The sequence below is a fragment of the Diprion similis genome, chromosome 4, assembly GCF_021155765.1.
Source record: "Diprion similis isolate iyDipSimi1 chromosome 4, iyDipSimi1.1, whole genome shotgun sequence".
In the NCBI taxonomy this organism is placed as follows: domain Eukaryota; kingdom Metazoa; phylum Arthropoda; class Insecta; order Hymenoptera; family Diprionidae; genus Diprion; species Diprion similis.
Window position 1 is genome coordinate 16033463 of NC_060108.1, and position 14722 is coordinate 16048184.

The 14722-nt window shown below is 43.6% G+C and overlaps 1 protein-coding gene across 4 annotated transcripts in view; it reads right to left on the reverse strand.

Annotated features, from left to right (window-relative positions):
* The window catches only part of LOC124405228 (LIM/homeobox protein Lhx9-like), a 108026-nt gene that overhangs the window by 40961 nt on the left and 52343 nt on the right, over positions 1 to 14722 (reverse strand). Inside the window, exon 1 of one of the 4 annotated variants that reach the window (XM_046879947.1) lies at positions 9017 to 9027. The exons of the other annotated variants lie outside the window; for them this stretch is intronic. The gene's annotated coding sequence lies outside the window, so the exon portion shown is untranslated. Of the gene's footprint in view, positions 1 to 9016; positions 9028 to 14722 lie in introns of those variants that run through there. 4 annotated transcript variants of the gene reach the window in all.

A 14722-nucleotide genomic window follows, 5' to 3' on the forward strand; every position in this document is an offset into this window, starting at 1 on the left:
TTTTTTTTTTTTCTCATCCGCCGAGGTGTATTGTTCCTTATTCTTTCGTAGTTACATGCCAGATAGGTATATAACCAGGTACGTAACACACATGGACACAATTCATAAAACAAAAAACATTGTTTTTCATTATTTTTCTGTCTTTCTTTTCCTTTTCTCTGCCCCCTCCTCTTGCGATGCTTTACAATAATTTCACTGGAAAAATCGATACAATGAAGCTCATTATTGTATATATTAGATATATACGTAGTTATAATGTATATGTAGGTATTGCACAATTTCAAATATTCCTTCTTCGACCGGAAATTATTGTTCTTCGTTGTTACACACCGACATAACATAACACCGTTGTATCAACTAATAAACGTACCCAAGGCCAGGCGAAAGCCCAGAAAAGCACTCAAACTAATAAGCTCTCCGGATTAATTAAATTATAATTATTTCAACCACCCTCACGTAGCGCCATAATACGAAAAGGCACATTGACGTCCACCAGAAATACAAAAGGCGAGTATATAACAATATGTAATATACAAACAACGAAGTATGGTATTTATATATGTATAACGCACGTAGGTAAATTTCATGAATCACACATACGGTTACCGTAAATATTTACGAAAGTTACAAGTACGTGTATACATAAGACGCATCGGAGAAACCGGATGCTAATTTAAGTTCATCTCGCCAGGCTTCGTAATCGATCGCGGCCATGTCTCGTGGTTTAATTATACCGGTGTAATTATTATCTCGTCGTTTTTTTCACTACTACCCCTCCTCCTTACGTTCTGCGCAAACGGAATCAGAGGGTTTGCAAGTGTACTTTGCGAGCGGATAAATATGAGTATAATGCCTGCGTGTATAGTGAGTGTATGTGTGTAGGTACGTATGTACTTTCATGTATGTAACGTAAAGTGGAGTGTAAGCAGACGTAATCATATTTTCGTATTTTAATCAAGAAAGTACACAGAGGCGGGGAAACTGGTTAACCTATCCAAATTTAATTATTAGAATTTAGGATCCGACTAGCGTATATGCGTAAAACGTAAGGCGATCACGTATCCTATGATCAACTTGTATAATGTAAAACGTTGAAAAGAAAAAGGATCAGAGTTATTAATAATAATAATAATAATAATAATGGTCAGAGTGTAATTACATTTGCGTATTACTATCGAAATTATTGAAGACCGATGCGCGCGGGGTGGATGAGATGAGACGATACGAGATGAGGTGAGGTGAGATGAGGTGAGGTGAGGTTAAATTTGAGTGGCGAGAAAGTACAGCTATTAGTTGACGGTTATTGGATATTAGATATACCCGGACTCGTAATATGATTTACCCTTTAAATATACGAGCTTGTTAACGAAACGTCGGTAGGTAATAGCGATCATTAATTACGATGGATATTGATGTGCGTATATACGTTTGTGTATGTGTATCTGTGTGTGTACAGCTAAAATATCATTAACGAAGTCCTATAATACGTTCGCATAATTGTTATACTATGTTATGTGAAGCAAGGATAATAATTTTAATGAATTTGTTAATTACACCAGCGTTAAATCGAGCCCTGATTATCCAATAATCATATCTCTCACGAATGCAGTTGCGGTTTGTCGCCTTTCAATCGTTATTTTCTATCACACACTATAATAATATGTACTAAAATAACACGTAAGCGAGTAAAAACAAGAGGGAAACCGATAAGGATTGTAACGTATATTACAGAACTGAATCTTACCTCAATTAATTAAACGAGATAGGTGAGCGGAAAATCTTTTGGTCGTATAGTGTGTGATTTATCTGACGGACGCAGGGAATTTCAGTGAATCGCAAGGTCAACGTGTATTACTCACACCTGTAAAAGATGAAAGTAACGCAAAAGTTAGTATCAAGATTTTATTTTTTCATCACCAGCAATAGTACCCACGTTATGAATAAACAATAATCACGATGAATCTCAAAGGTGGTCCAGCCTCCGGCGAGGATTCTCAAAAAAGGAACATCGAAAGACCATGACCACCACACCGCGTCCTCATCGGGGAGAATGATCGTTTGGGAATTTTCAAACTTAACTTGTGCACAGCTGCACCTACGTTACACCACTACCAAAGACTGCAAAGGCGTGAAATGCCTGCGTCATTTCTAGTAACGAAGTAACTATACAGACAATAAAACGTGCGCGGTGAACTTGCTCGACAGAGAAAGCAGCCAGGCGGACGACCGACGCAACGGTAGGTGGGACGTTAGTGGAGCACACCGTGCAGTATAGTCGATACCTTATACTTCCTACAGTGAACTGACTATTTCAACCTTTAATACCCACATCCATACACGCGCGTATAATTTCATAATCTGTACGTATTGTACGAAGGACAAATCATGACGCGGCAAGACTCGCCCCCCTCATCGGCCATACATTATTGAATTATCTACGAAGAAGGATAATTGAATCAATATATTTGGTACTCGACTACAACAAGTGATTATGGATTGAATAAAATGGTAGAAGCAACTCTGCATCAATTTTATTTACTATGCTTCATGGGTGATACATGTGACAGGTTTTTTTTTTCGACCACCTATTCCCAAGTCGAAGGGACGGTAGCCAGTCTAGTGATAAAATTACTTCTATGCCTATAAACTTGTATGCATATTGTGAATCCTGTTCTATAAACTAAACCGCTAAAGTATAATGTCTTCAAGATGCTCGTGAGCTACCAGAGCATGAAAGAAACGCGGTCTGCCGGTTGAAAGGAAAAAGGAGAACCAGAAATAAATAACCGAGATAAAGAAAAAACGGTCAGAAAACAATGGAGTAGACACGTATACATGTATAAAGTATAAAAAGACATTGGCACGACGAGCTGAGGACGCATTATACTACAATATACATGATGGTATCGTACGTGCAACGATACTTCTCGAGTGTCCGTCTAACTATAAAACAAGTTTAACTAAAAGAAGGAAAACGTGTCTGGGGTTATCGCCAGGATTTACGTTAGAAACATACAAGGTGAATGAAAACGAAAAATCAGGGATATTCCAGAGCCGGACGAGAAGCGATGATAAGGACGACGAGAAAGAAGGACGCAAAGCAGAATGCAGGTGCCTCGACCCGAATCCGGCAACAAAGAAGCGAGAACGAAGTATTCCTCCGAAGATGGAATACGCAAGACGACACGCAAGACGCCAGAGACCTCTGTGCCCACTTTGAGGAGTTCCTTCCTCATCCAATGGTGCGGTGCAGCAGGTGCAGTGTTTGTTTAGGCGTCTCATTCTGCCGTACTTTAAAGGATTGTTGTTGATTTAAAATCGAAAAATTTTCTGTTACCTTGACGCATGAGTTACAGGAGTGGCCGAGCGTACCGAATGTTTGCTCTACCACTCGATTCTTGGGTGGCATTTTCTCTGCATGAGTATAGGTACATATACATACATGGTTAAGTTGAGGTTAACCAAAACCCCGACCGGGAACCAGACGTCACTGTCGAGTTTGAAAAGGTAAATGTGTAAGAAACGCACACGGTTACAAAGACGTGTAGAAGAAGTAAGGGTCGTCTTAGCTTGCCGTCAAGTATTCTACGTTTCGCAGCTGCAAATACATATTTTCCAACAAGGAACATGGCTAACCCGGATCTCTTCTCTTACGTCTGGATATCAGTCAAGTGTCCCGTCCCGTGCAAGAGGCTGTTCGAGAAAGTGAATCCATCGTGCTGACTGTGCGCCCGGTATCGGTGAACCGGTCCATTTTCTCAATGCACAAGAAGGCAGATGTGACGATGGCGCGCCTACGCAGTGAAAGTCAAGATATAATTGATTCCTGCATGCTCTCGGTAGATCTCCTCCGCGCGATCCGAGATATCCTGAAGTAGATTAGGTACCGCGTCGAGCACCGGCTTAGCGATACAGAACAATTCCTGGTCTAATAGCCATTCATCGAAGTGACCAGCCAGTGTATAAGCAGCAGCTGTAAGATTTCAGAAACACTGTGGTTGACAGTAGTCGCGTAGTTGTTCCTTCCACCCACCTCCACCATTCGCCACTTCTACCTCTGTACACCGGTGGGTAAAACACGTAATACAAGGAAAGTGCAAGCGGCGGATATCAGCAAAGCCTCACGGTTTCGCAGTTAAATATCTTTATCCTATATCCGACATCTCGGAGACACCGACCCCTCGCCTTTGGCGCATAGCTGCACGCTGGTACAGCTGGTATAATGCACTATTACAAGTTGCACAACTTATCTTGATCGCAGATTAGCTCCGAGTAACACACACCGACGCATGCCGCCCCCACCTCCACCTACACCTCGTGCCCAGCAGTGCCCTGTGCCGGAGATAACCTCCAGAGTGTTTGTTAGCCTGTCCTTTGCGTCGGCGACGTGTCTCCGGCGGTGTTTGTACGTGTGTGGGTGCGTTTGTGTGTGTGTGTGTGCAGTAGGTGGTCACACAGATGCACACATGGCCGCGTGTATAGAGAGGGAGATTTGAAGGGGAGCTAAGCAGACGGCGGGGACCTAATAGCGACAAGACTTGAGGTTCTGAGGGTATTTTGGCAGCTTTGATGACGTCATTTGTCAGCATTAGCCTTGGGCGAAACCGATCGGTCGAAATAAGCCAATTTTCCAACCAATTTCTCCTCAGATCTTTACTTCTAGGTTCTGCCCTGTATTGAAACACGTACTTGTGGCTTTGTACCGTTGTATTTTATTATAGAATAAATGCTTGCATGCCTTGTTGTCATTGACAAGGTATTAAATGTCGTTTATATTTTCTTTCGCTCTTTCGCCAACTAATTCTACAGCTAGTGCGATGAAACCTCATTCACAGCATTCACCAAAATTTTTATACAGTGTTGGCACGATGGTGAGGTCATCTCGATGTTTTTTGTCTTCGAAGAGATGCGTCATTTGTTCATTTTAAATGATGATATTATTTACGATTTGTGGAAAAAAATGGAGGAGCGGATAAAGAAGAGTAGAAAGCAACAAAGTAATATCCGATGTCTAAGATTGACCGAAAGCGAAAGATGAGTCGAAATCTAGAGATAATTCGGACGGGCAATAAGCATTTACTGGTCGAAAAAAATACATAACGACCGATTCGACTACGACGAAATTGATGGTCTTATTCCACCAATCGATCCCACGGGAAGAGTTCCAAACGAGTTTATGGCGCTTACAGGTTGTCCAACACCGTGATATTCGACACTGCACATGTATAAGGCGAGAAGAGTTATTTGGTAATCCTTATACTATTTATACCTAGAGCTCTGGCAGTAATTCAAATCGATCTCATTTTATTATGTATTTTTAAACTTACTGTCAGATAACCTCAGACGACTAACTGGACACAAATTTGTATGTAGCATTGGAACACATTATATATATACATATAATATATATATACATATATACTTGCACTAAAAGGTATCTACGTGAGATTAGTAGGGGGGAAAAAAATGGAAAATACAAGAAAATTTGGATTAAATTTCATGATAATCTGGAATGGGAGCGCGAAAGATGACGATAAACACGGCCTAGTCCTTGCCGGCTCAGTTATTAAGGATCGGATTACATCGGTCCAGATTTCTCCCTGTCAAGACCGGGACTTCCACATGGCTGGTCCTGAACGAGTCGTTGACGGGACCCAAAAAACCCTTAACCATCGCGTTGGCCAACCTCCTTCTACTACACTCACAATCAACTGCATAGCCGGACCCAAGTTATCCCATGATAATTACGAACCGAAAAGGAGAAGAACGAAAACATGCAGGGTATGGGGGTGAACTAGAGTCGAATTAGTTCCTATCACTTCACCCGAAATGTGGTATATAGATATATACATATAATGAAAGAGGGTACAGCGCAGCAAAGAGAACAAAGGTGAAATTTCATTTTGAACAATTACGATTACGAGATTACGATTTGACACTGATGTGGATGGACGAAGCTAATCCCGTTGTAACAACACCAACGAGAGTTTACACAATAGTATAATCTCCAGGTTAATATTTTCTACACGAATCGTTTCTGATCGGAGTAAAATTATTATTATTTTTCCGAGCAAATGACGAAGGATCGTTATCCCTAATACCAGGTTACCTTCGGTGAAGAACAGGTGCGCGGAGGGCTGTCGAATGCCATTTGCGTCAACGGTATAATGTGCCCGGTGTACAAGGACTATAAAGACAGATTATACAACAAGCTGTTATATAGGTATACCTGACACACAATTTCCAGAACTCTGCCTTCGTCGCGTCGTTAAAAAAATCGTACTTTAAACGAGTTTATTAGGATTAGAGGGTGATCCGTATAATTGACGAGATCAAATAAACACATTTCTATACCAAACCCGTGAACAAATAGACACCGCAGGACATTCTAGGGTAAAAAAAACCAATCCCAATCTCCTGTAAGCGTGATAAAGGAGGGAAAAAAGACAGAACGAAAGAGAGAGGACAAATATATTTGTAGGGTGGATTACGCGACACCCTGCAGGGTAACTTCCAACGATCTTCTCTCACCCTCTACCTCTCTTTCTCTTTACAGGGGTTTAAGATGTTGTACCGCCAACAGGTGTCACGAACCATCCCCCTCTCTCCCTCCTGCTCTTCCGCTCCCTCCTCTCTTTCTCTCTTGCTCCTTCTTACCTTATACCAGGAGACCCCGCTAGCGATAACCCGCGGCGACACCCGATAAAACGGTACTGCTCTGGTATAAGTGAGCCTACAGGGGTTGAGAGAGGATCAGACTACGCGGTAGGGTGCGAGGGGGCTTTTCGTACGAAAAGAAAAACATTACTGCGGTGATATAAGAGAAATTCGAGCATCGTAGGGAGATAAACGAATGTAGTAGATGTACGAAATTGTCTTGATCTCCCGTTGCCTTATTATATTCTATCCACACCGTGGGGGTGTTTCCGCCAATAATCGCGGCACAGAGTATAATATTCCACCAAGATATGGACTGAATATCAACTTATCCAACCCTGCGCAGTTCATATAGGCTCTTTTAACATCAAATTGGTTCGTTTCAACTTGTCAGGAAATGGCCATTACGAGTAATGAGGCAGGTTAGAAAAATGAACAAATTTCAAAATTTTTATAATCATGTAAACTTTTTCCAATAGTTCAATTCACAATCCACTTACCGAATAGTCGTACACTATATTATTAAACAACTTCCACAATAAAGTCAGTTATTATCGACTGACAGACAGAGAGCAACCACAGGAACCTTTACACGTGTGAAGAAAGAAAGAGATGAATTTCGAGCCGGTGGCCCGTGTCGAGATTGGGGCACGTGCTGATGAGACTCCGAATATCTCACCCCGGCTATCTTTCTCTCATGTTTTTCTTCGTCTCTCTTTTTGGAAGCCCAGATAAAGACGCCAGGTTTGTAATCCATGTCGAATCTCCGAGGCGCCCCTGCTGAACGGATATACAATAGAGACTCGAACTGTCAATAGATCATTTGTAACCACCGTCTTCCAAGGACCGTCATGCGATGTAAGAGAAGTTGAGAGCATGGTAGCTGCGCTTGCCCAACCTATACAACAACGACGACGACGATGAGCATTGGCAGCACTGACCGCAACGGCACTCGAAACTCGCTAATGATTAGAGATCCATTTCCTCTTCTTCGTGTACCGTGTTCCGTTTTTCATATCGTCTCTCATGGTCGCAGTGACCTTGTTGCATTTCAACAGTGGATACTATACAAGCTTGGTTGACTAAAACTCTTCGAATTTGCCGTTAAGAATGATAATCTGTTGATCGTTATCCGTCCATTGATTCTAATCGTTCGTTCTAAAGCTTCCATGATATAACCAAGGGCCACAGGGGTTGAATGTTGGTTATATTAAAAAGGTGGGAAAAATTTGAATTGATCCCTGCCAATGGAATAGCTGGAAATCCCTACAACCAGGCTGTAAACAAATTTTAACAACCAGTTTCGAGTACCTGCACCTGAACAATGGAGATTGGAATTAATTGTACGGCACCCTCCGTGTAGCTATGGATTCTTCCAAAAACGAATTCCCGTAGCTTACGTAAGCTATGGCAGAGTGGAAGTGGGAGAGAGAGAGAGAGAGAGAGAGAGCAAGAGGGAGAAGAGGGGGTTAGGAAATACAGGAAGACCGCGGTACACTCGAATTCCCATACTGAAAAGCCGTCAAAACTAATAAATCTCCGGGTCCCATTCAGAAACGGGACTAAACAAATAATAAATTTGAAAAGTTGAGCCTGCACGTTTTGAGGCCGTCGAGGAGAGAGGAAGAGGATAGAAAGAGAGAGAGAGAAGGGCCCTTCCTCCTTTCGACCAACGAACAACGAACAAAGGCCCGGTTGTTAGGCCCAATGCACAAAGGATTCCTTTGCAGTCCATAGGGCATAGTATATACCCTCTGACAGGAATTCAATTTATTTTTATCCACAGCCGACGTATATACATATACACGTACATACAGATATAATAATCATCCTCCTTAAAAACGAGAATAATGCTTAACGCTCAATCGAACGCAATAATACGTGTATAGCTGCCCGAGGTCGCATCGTCGATTCGAAACAAAACAACAAAAAAAAAAACAAAGAACAAAACGAAAAGCAAACAAGACGAGTCGCGGAGAGATTTCGTTCACAGATTCGTTCCCGCTGAAGCTTTTCTCTCGTTTCGAAAAAAAAAAAAATTTATATCCCTCCCTCGAGCCTGACGCAACTTGTATGAAGTACCTACCTACAGATGTACACGTCTTTTTGGTTAACTCGAGGAACGAGAGATAGGGTATAAATGGGTTTGGTTTTAATTAGCAGTAAACAGCCTCCATTAAGCCCTGAAGCAGTAAATCAGCTATACTTACCCCCACCCCGATCCCCCGGCTGAGGCTGGCTGCCTTTCCTGTGCGAGAGAATCGTCTACCGAGTAAAGTAGCGGTGAGGAGAGAGAGAGAGGTGGTGAGGGGATGAGAGGAGAGAGAGAGAGACGAGGGGCGCCGAGAGGGGTGGATACATTACATTTCAATTTGGATCTATCCCCCCCCCCCCTCTCCCTCTCTCGCTCTCTCTCTCTCTCTCTCACTCTCTCTTTCTCCCTTTTACTCTGGCACCCTAGACAGGGATACAAAGTGGAGAGAGACAGCCATAAAGCACTCAGCTATGGACCACTGCACTCCGAAAATGGGGAGAGGAGGACTACTACACCGCCGGGGTTGGTTCGCTGTTGCGAATTTTCTCTGAATATGGGACGAGGACGACGCTTATATCACCTACGGGTGGCCGACCAAATCAATAAGTTCTCCAGTCTCGTTTGTCGCGGTGGTCTTGTAGCCACCTACCGCGATGTAAACTCTTGTATACCGCATATATTCCACGTTCTATTCTCTCTTCGCAACCCTTCAATCTCCCGCCACTTATTCCTCACTTTTTTTTCCGACGACTCCGTTGACTGATGGAAAATGCGTTTTCCGGGTACTTAGCGTAAAGGGTATTTAATATTGTGCACCCTTGTGTCATACTTCATACTCATTTTTCGAATGTAGCACCATCGTTGGACACGCAGATACATTTCGAAGCATCGCAAGCTGTGAATTTCACACGAAAGCTAGAAGAATATACTATATGTCTAAACTTGATCCACGACAAAAATGACAAAATTATCACCAAACTAATTTATTAATTACAGTCACAATCACCATCTTCTCTCAAGTCTGTACAAGTCGGATAACCGCATGACAGATCCGATGTTTGACTCAATTTGGCCTCCGTCAAGTCCAGGAGAATCGAGCCAGGTTTATCTAACCTGACCTAGCACAACCCACGGCTTGGTTAGAAGTGTTAGGTGTAGCGTTGTAAGCCGCGTCACACGGATGCGGATGTAATACGGCTGCGGAGCCGCAACAGCAATCTCGTGTAAAGAGTACCCAGCTATAGGCCATACAGAGCTACTCGACGGAAGAGCAACCGTCGGTGAATACGCGGAGCGAGCTACCTTACGAAAGCACTCCATATCACTTTATTTAAGATTTACCCTCTCACTCTGCCAGCTCTCGCCCCCTTTCAGCCCTCAACAAGACTTGTCCATTTCACGCGTTCCATTCGATTCCCTTCGTCTCATCTCTCTGCCACTCTCGAAACTCTACCACTCCTCCTCCTCCTCCTCTCCCCCACCCCCTCGGCCCTCCCCCTCGCCTGCTCTGCCTAGTGCCTCGCAGCTTCTTCCTCCTCCTCATCCTCCTCCTCCTCCTGCTGCTCTCAAGCCCCGACAATCTACTCTGAGGGGAAACTGATTGTTGTCGAACTAGATATATGTTATATTATATAAATACATCACCCCGTGACTGACTATTAACCTCTGCGACAATTGGCATTAGACGTAAAAAATTCTCATCATTCGATGATCGGTGTATGTACAATGCGTGGTACAAAAATCATCGTCATCGTCTTTGAGTTTGAATACGTGTATTATTTTTTAAAATGGTGATAAGATTCCTCTTCCCAATAGTTGACAATAAATTTTACCTGACCAATACGGACGAAAGTTTATCAACATTTCTCTTATACTATGACCGATTCTTATTTGACTACAATTCGTCTGGTTTTTTGGCTTTCGGCACAGATGCATCATCGTCAAAAACTTGGCCTAATACTATATGACGCAGAACAGAAAGATCCTGAGAATTCATACTGCCCTTGAACTTTTCCGTTCCCTCAGGGAGAGAGACGGGCGGGCACTCGACGTTGCGAAACCCGACTTAACCACATTGTCATGAACGACTGTATGACAAATCGCCTTGACACAGAGCTGCAGGATGACGCTAAAGTTGGAATGAACGCGATACAGCAAAGAAGCGAATATATGGTGGGACGTAGAATTTATACGTACATTCACCCAGAGTCCATTTTATCGCTTGCATCGCAACTCTTACCAAGAAAACCAAATCATAGCATGTAAGCTATGTGAAATTAAAGAATCTCTCGTTTCCACCCCCTCTTTCCATCACCGCCATTTAATCGTCTACATTTTTACGGAGGAATAAAAACGACGAGTTCCCATTTCTCAAAGTTACATGATATACAGGTTAATTGGGTGTAAGCTTTCCGGGCACGCACGGACCTAACCTTGAACGCATAGGTCAAGATGAGGTTACTCGTATATAGCATCTATCTAGTAAAACGACGAAAGTATTTTGGAAGAATCTTTCCCAATCATTCCTTGATACAGATGGTTGCAACGTGGCTAAGGGGACGAAGATCAAGGATCGAGATGACGCACCGTGGAAGAGCAGGTGGTCACGGGAGTAGGGATAGGTACAACACTAACTTGACCGACCGGTTTCTATGGCGGATCTCAAGAACCCTTTTGCCTCGCCTCGTGCAGTGCACGCTCGATGGAGAGAAAGAGTGAGGAAGAAAATCGATATGGAGAGAAAGAAAGAGAAAGAAGACGATGGGCCGGAGGCGAGAAGCGGAAGAATATAAGAGGGAGCACGAATCGAGAAATTGAACGATCGCCCTCCCGTCGAAACCTGCAATGTCCGAGTGTCAAAGACGCCAGAAAATTTGGTACTTGGTCATGCACCAGAGTTTTTAATTCCACAGTATAAAAACTACAGTATGTATAAGTATGAATGTTTACCAAAAATGAGTATTCAAGTTTTATAACACGCTTTTGCGGGGGCGTGGGTTTCGACTTCCACTTGATGCCTCCAGCTCGCCCGTAACCCCGCGAAGAAGAAGTAGAAGAAGTAGAAGAAGAAGAAGAAGGCAACGGGGTTACGCGAAGATAGATAAAAGGAGTAAAAGTGTATCTCTAAAGCCGTAAAGATAAACGCAGCGCAAAGACTCCGGGACGTGTATAATCTTCTCGGAGGAGCGAAGGTGGCGAGGGGGCGAAGGCGAAGGGTAGGAAAAAGAGAAGGGGGAGAAAAGGGAAGGGAAGGAAAGGAAAGGGACGGGAAAACCCCCGCTTCCCAGTCTGAACGAGGATCGCAAGAGACGTCGGGGCGCCGCGACGTTGAATTCATTAAGCAACTGATTTACGAGCCTCGCTGCGTTCATTCGTTGTATAATATAATGAAAAAATGAGATTTTTTCCCCCCTCCCTCCCACCCTCGAGGAAGTTATACAGGGAAGAAAGATCCGGGCTAACAAACTGTTTGGGAAAAAAAATGAAGAATAAAAAAACGAAGAGAAAAAAACTAAAAACAATGCGCGACACTCGCTACACATCGGTCGAAAAATAATACTGAAAGTACAGAGTATCGGAGTAGTAGGCACGGACAACAACGGGACTGTAATTCATCTAGTCCGGGATAGCTATAGAGCATCGACGCAGCATAGTATCGTATACATACATATATAGTAACAACGGCTGCACTCGACTCTTCTCTCGATGGCGGCATAACTCCGCGCGTTCGAACGAATGACTCGCAGGAATCTCCGGCTAATTATTTATTATTAATCGTTAATTATAATTAATTACGCGGCAGTTTTGTGGCCGTTCTAATTGACATTGATTTATGGCTTTAATTAAACAAAGTGCCGTCCCGGGGTCGAGTCCAACAGGAGGCCCACCTCTGTGCTTAGCCGCGAAGGAGCAGCCAAGCAAAGCAAGCAAGCGGGGGAGGAAGAGAAGAAGAGAAGAAGAGAAGAAGAGAAGAAGAGAGAAGGTGAAGCTGCGGAGATGAGACGGTGTTTCGCTATTTTCCCTGCGTCCTTAGGACCGGACCTACATATACTCGTACAGGGGATCCGGCGCCTGGCGGCAGTGGAATTTAACAAATTCACCCTTCTCAGCTGTTGGCGAACGTGAACTCTACGCGAGTCGAGCCTCTGCGAACCGCTCCGGCATTCTCAACCGACTCTACCAGGTCTACTATAATACCTTCACCGCGAAATGCAAACTCGCGGACAATGTTGTCGAACGCTGACGCGCCGCCAGAGCTGCGCACTCTTTCTATTCAGCTCATCTCCTGAAAAGGTACGGATGACATGGGCATGGGCATAGGCATGGGGTGAAAGGAAAAAGGGTAATAAGGCGAAGAAGACACGGACAGACTAGAATTCAGTACGTATATCGAAATGAGAATAGTAATCCTCACACGGTCATGTCCAATAAATATGGATGAATACCGGAACACGCGATATGTAGCTGGATAAATGAATGTGGTTAAACCGCATTAAACCGCAACAGCTGTACGGAATGACTCTTATCCCTACCGAGATTGTCGAACTTTATTTCTTACTTCACTCAGATTTTTTCTTCGTCAACTTCAGTACAGCAGATCATAACTTGCTGTACAAAAATTGTACAATATTCTACAAAATCTCGGCGGTTTTTAATCTTTGCAATTATTTCTTACATACAAATAGTCTGGCAGTATTTATCAATTATCTTGGTTGATCAAACTCATTGATACCCAAGCTTTCGGCGTACCCGTTAGACTCGCCAACTCATTGTCAATGGAGCACATAGTCAGATGGCAATGACTTTGAAAAAAATTAACTTTAAAGTTCTTCGATGTTATAATGTTTGCTTATAATTTATAGCAGGGTTATACACAAATAAAAGCCATTAGATGTTCAGTTTTCTTACAATTAATTAGACGCTGTAGAAACTACCTACAGGAAGAAGTAAAATCGTTTCTCCTTTACTTCTGCACTCTCTAGGATTTACGATTTCCCACCAAAACTAAAACCCCGAACCGTATTCTAATCAAATTTCCTAGACTCCTTCACATTAGATAAAACTATACCGCTATTAAGGGTAATCGAAAATACAACCAACCCCCGGACGCACGAGAAGTCGAGAAAATTAATTAATTTCAACTAGTGCACAGGATCGTCTCATTGTGCAACAGTTGTATGGATTGTACGTTGGTACACGTACGTGTACAATAACCGGCATGACGGAGGATCCCTGAGAATGCCGCAACACGTATAATTCGAGTACCTAGCCATCGGGAGATGATGTACATACGCGACGATTGTTTATTCGCAGGGGTGTGTAGTGTAACACAAGTGAAACTGTTGAATACTGCGTGCGCAGACAGAACACACACTCGCTAACTCGTCCACTACCTAGCAACGCGACCAACGGCGGGGGTTGCCGGAGGGGGCAGTGGGAGGAAGGGGGGAGGCAATATGACATTATTAATTGCTCCACAATACCGCGCGGCGGTGGATATGGCGTTCCTCTGCATAGAACCAGGAAACGGACCCGGAAGCTAGTTGCTAGGATAGAAGCCAATCGCGTTCTCGCGTTGGCTTCGCTTCAACGGAAATTTCATTAAGTGGATTCTTATAAGGACGCGGTTTTCAGATTAACAATATCACTCGTGTGTACCGCCTTCTTCCACCTCCTCCTCCTCCTCCTCCTCGTCGTCCACCACCATCCTCGTCAGTGCAACGGGTTTAACCATCGCCGTGGTTCCCCACGGTACCGGATATCAGAAAGCTCCGGCATATTAAACATAGCTGTTCGTTATTATCCCGGCCGGTTAAACTACATGCATGCGTGTGCCAGTAGCTTAAAACGCTCGTTGGTAAAGCCTGTTCGCTTACCAACAACGCAGATACATCGCACACATACAAAATATCCAACAAGAGAATTACTTTTGCACCCCCCACCCCCACCGGGAAACCGGGGTCAAGGCACGACGTAACGCGGACACTCATACCGACGACCGGTATACGTTTAAGTCTCGTTGCGTTATGC